Source organism: Oratosquilla oratoria, chromosome 1 (assembly GCF_046742065.1).
Source record: "Oratosquilla oratoria isolate Oo_2021 chromosome 1, ASM4674206v1, whole genome shotgun sequence".
Taxonomy (NCBI): Eukaryota; Metazoa; Arthropoda; class Malacostraca; order Stomatopoda; family Squillidae; genus Oratosquilla; species Oratosquilla oratoria.
In genome coordinates this window covers 103,714,812-103,719,811 of record NC_134777.1, presented here as the reverse complement: position 1 = coordinate 103,719,811, position 5,000 = coordinate 103,714,812, and positions in this window count along the sequence as shown.

Sequence of the window (5,000 nt, the reverse complement as noted above, 5' to 3'; positions counted from 1 at the left end):
GCTGGTACAGCAGGAAATGTAGTGAGGCAAAAGATAGAAGAGACAAAGCTTGGAAAAAGGCAAATGGCAAACATGTATCAAACTAAGAAATGAATATGTAAAAATACGCAGGGGAGAAAAAAAGAAACTATGAAAAAGACATAAAAGACAAATGTAAGGATCAACCTAAATTATTCTACAGATATGTAAATGGTAAATCAAAAAATATACAGGTTAAAGTGAAACTACGTCAAGGGATTACGGAATATATATGGCTGAAATTATGATCAAATAATTCAAATATGTGTTCACAACAGAAAACATACACAATTAGCCTGAAGGAAGGGAAGAAAGATCCCCCCAATGAAAGAAATAATTGTGACACAAAAATAAATGAGGGACACAAAAAGATATAATTGTGACACAAAAAGAAATAAGGGTCCAAATAACCTTGATGTCAGAAAGTCACACGGCCCGGACGAAATCGCAAAGAGTATACTAAAAGAATGTATACATGAACTAACAGACAAAATATATAAGATAATAGATTGTTCACTCAAAATAGGAAATGTATCGCAAGACTAGAAAATGCCAATATCGTGCCATTATATAAAAGGGGAGACAAGGGAAAACCCAACAAACTATAGACCGGTCTCCCTTACAAGTACAATATCTAAAATCCGTGAAAAAAATCATCAAAAGTAGATGGACTAAACATCTGGAAAAGAACAATATACTAAATTCAAAACAACTCGGTTTTAGGCAGGGAAGCTCATGCACCACAAACTTGATTTGTTTTCATCCAAGGTTAATAGATATAATGCAAGAAAGGGACGGATGGGCAGACTGTGCTTTCCTAGACCTATAAATGGCATTTGATCAAGTACCATACAAAAAACTATTAAGAAAACTCGAAACAACAGGTGTACACGGAAAATTATTGAAATAGATGGAAGATCTTTTGCAAGGGAGAAAAATGAGAGTGGTGCTCAGAGATAAAAACTCGACCTGGGAAGAAATGATAAGTGGAGTCCCACAGGGTTCAGTAAATGACATAGATGAAGGTGTAGAATACTACATGAACTTTGTAGATGACGCAAAACTACTAAAGAAAATAAGTACGGAAAAAAACTGTGAATCGCTACAGAGACCTGTAGAAGGTCTGGAAATGGAGTCAAATGTTGGGGGTGAACTTCAACATTAAGAAATGTATAATGGAATTTGGAAAAAGTAAAAAAGAATATCATGACAATATGAAATCGGTGCAAAGGAAGTAAAGTTAGTTCCAAAAAGGACCTAGGAGTAACTATAACCAAAGACATGTCCCTTTATAAGCATATAAACAAATAGTCGGAAAAACCTACAATTTATTAAGATCAGTAAAGGTGGCTTTTAATTACTTGGATGAGGAAATGATAAACAAGATACTAGTCATACTGATAAGACCAAGATTGGAGTACACTGGGACACTATAGACACCCAGTATAAAAAAGAATATAAAGAAAATAGAAAGGATCCAAAGAGCAACGACAAAGATGGCCCCAACACTTTCAGAATTGACATATGAGCAAAGATTGTCCAAACTGGAACTACCAACCCTGGAAACAAAGAAGGTAAAGAGGCGATCTATTGGCTATTTCCAGAATCATGAAAGTTATGGAAGTCCTTGACAGAGAAGACTTATTGAAGTGGGATAAAAGAAAAAAAAAGAGGACATGAAGAGAAACTCAAAAAGGATAGTTATAGAAGAGATCTGAAAAAATAATCAGTTTTCCACACAGAGTGGTGGATGTCTGGAACAAATTGGACGAAACAATAGTGTGTACAAACACCACACAAGAATTTAAGAACAAACTAGATATTGCGAGATACAAAGACGGATTACTACGAACATAGCTCCCCTTCCCGTATAATACAACTAGGTAAATACGCACACACATACGTTGTGACGTGCAGCTGTATATGGATATGTACAGGTGTACATATGTATGTATTATTTGGATTAGTGTACACAGACTAGGGAGTATACACACATACACGCGAGGACACGCGCACGCACACGCGCGCGCACATAGGTGTACCTGTATACACGCATTTATTTCGTGCATTGTGTGTGTATGTGTGTGTGTGTGTGTGAGAGAGAGAGAGAGAGAAAGAGAGATGTAATTCATCAGCTTCATGATTCTTGATCGGCAGCTATTACCTTTCCGGATGAAAGCTCAAAGTTTGTGTGTGTGTGTGTGTGTGTGTGTGTGTGTGTGTGTGAGAGAGAGAGAGAGAGAGAGAGAGAGAGAGAGGGAGAGAGAGAGAGAGAGAGATGTGATTCACCACGGTTATGGATCACGTGTTGTAATCATGATCTACAGCCATTACCCTCCCGGATGAGAACTCAGAGTTTGTATGTGTGAGAGAGAGAGAGGGGGTGGGAGAGAGAGAGAGAGAGAAAGAAAAATAGATATGATTCACCACGGTTTTGGATCACGCGTTGTGCTCTTGATCGAGAATCATTACACTCCTGGATGAGAGCTCAGAGTTTATGGGTGTGTGTGTGTGTGTGTGTGTGTGTGTGTGTGTTTGTATGTACCTAGTTGTATTTACCTAGTTGTATTATACGGGAAGGGAGCTATGCTCGTGGTGACCCGTCTTTGTATCTCTCAGCATCAAGTTTTTTTCTTAAAATCTTGAATAGTGTTTGCACACACTGTTTCTTTGTCTAATTTGTTTCAAGTATCTATCACTCTGTGTGGAAAGCTATCTTTTTTTAGATCTCTTCTGTAATGTGTGTGTTTTTGTGTGTGTGTGTGTGTGTGTGTGCGTGTGTGTGTGATTCACCATGGTCTTTGGATCATGTGCTGGACTCTTGATCGACAGCTATTTCTCTCCCGGAAGAGAGCTCAGAGCTCGTACATGACCGATATATGGGTAATGCTGTGACCTTACACGCACACCCCCAACTCCCGCCCACGAGAGTTAGAGTAACAACCCGTAGCGCAGCGGTACTGAAATAATTTCAGCCCTGGGCAGGATTCGAACCCGGACCGCCGTAGTGACAGTTGGGGACTCTATCAACCGCGCCACCGAGTCGTGATACAGACACACGTGTGTGTGTGTGTGTGTGTGTGTGTGTGTGTGTGTGTGTGTGTGTGTGTGTGTATCAGATGTGTGTATCACGTATGTGATTCACCATGGTTTTGGATCACGTGTTGGACTTGTGATCGACAGCTATTTCCCTCCCGGAAGAGAGCTGAAAGCTCATATATGACCAATGTATGGGTGATGTTCTAACCTTACAAGCACACACACACCCAACTCTCCGCCCACGAGAGTTGGAGTAACGACTCCCAGCGCAGCGATACTGAAATTACTTCAGCCCTGGGTGGGATTGGTACCCGGACCGCCGTAGTGGCGGCCGGGAACCACCGTGCCATCGAGTCGTGTATGTGTGTGTGTGTGTGTGTGTGTGTGTGTGTGTGTGTGTGTGTGTGTGTGTGGACGAGAATGTGTATAATCGTGTGCGCCTTCGTGTCAGAGATCCATTCAAGCTTGACCACGTACAAAATGGCTCAATCCAATACCAAACTCACTCGAGGAACATGTGAAAAAGAAGAAGGAAAAAAAAACACGCGCCTTCAACATCAGCTCCAATCCAGGGTTGTTTATCACTTCGAAATTGGTTCTTTGTTTACATGGCTCTATTAGACCAATTGGACCTCTTTATCATGAAAAATGGACTTTGACGGCGGAGCAAGCGTATGTACAGATGACGGGCGGTCAATAAAAGGAGCCACCGAACAGTGTCAGTAACTAACCTTTCCATCTAATTTCCTCTCATTGTAGCAATTGATTTCGCGTTGCAACAATGCAACAAGCATTTGGGACAGCGCTCCCGACAGGATATTGTTATTTTAACTGCAATTATAACTTTGCTTGGCCGCGACAAAACCAATACTACGACACCTGCAAGTATTGCTACCCCGGGTCTAAGTGATCGCTCGATTACTAAAGCCATTATAGCCCTTCATGTTAATTTCACCAGACTAATAGCCATTAAAAGTCTTTTTATGATCTCCCTACCTAGTTGTTATAACTTCCATTAAGTTCTGTAAGGCCAAGAGAAAGAGAAGAGAGACAATATGATTCCGATTTTTTTCCTAGACATTGGCAAAGGCTGCCTTCCAAATGGCGGAAAATTTTCGGTGACAAAAATACATCAGGTTTCTGTAGATGATAGCAGTAGCAGTAATAATGATAATAGTAATAAAGATAATAGTAATGATAACTATAACGATGATAATAAAGTGAATTAATAATAATAATAATAATGATAATAATAAAATTATGATAATAATAACAATAATAATAATGATAATAATAATGGTAATTAATAATAATAATAATGATTATAGTAATAACAAAATTAAATAAAAATGGTGGGGAGGTCTCCATATCCCTGTACACAAGGAGAGACCCATCTCATTATCCGACCCTGTTTGTAAGGTGCGACCACCCTTTTACATGCATGTCAAAGGGATTTTTCCACCTTATAAGAGGGTCGCCGCGTCAGAGCCTACAGTCCAAAACCCTTCCTCTAGGTCCTGTTTATTTAGCAGAGAACGGACTCCTTAAGAGAACAGGTCTTCCTCTTTTTGTCCCTTATTGTCCTTTTTTCCAATGAAGGACTTTGAGAGTAAAAAAAAAAAAAAATGGGACAAGAGCCTTTGTGACCGTTGTAGTATGGCAATATGCTCAACTTTGTGAGGAAGAACTTTGAGAACTACCCCCTCCCACTCCCACCCTCCCTTTTTTTATATGCCTTTGAGGTTTGTTTTTCTCGTGCTTAAGAAAAAAAAAAGACCAGAAGTTTGTGTTTAGGACATTCAAGATTGTCTCTCACTTCCATAGCTAGATTTTTTTTTTTTTTTTTTTTTTTTTTTTTTTTTTTTTTTTTTTTTTTTTTTTTTTTTTTTTTTTTTTTTTTTTTTTTTTTTTTTTTTTTTTTTTTTTAAGTCTGGTAAATCAGT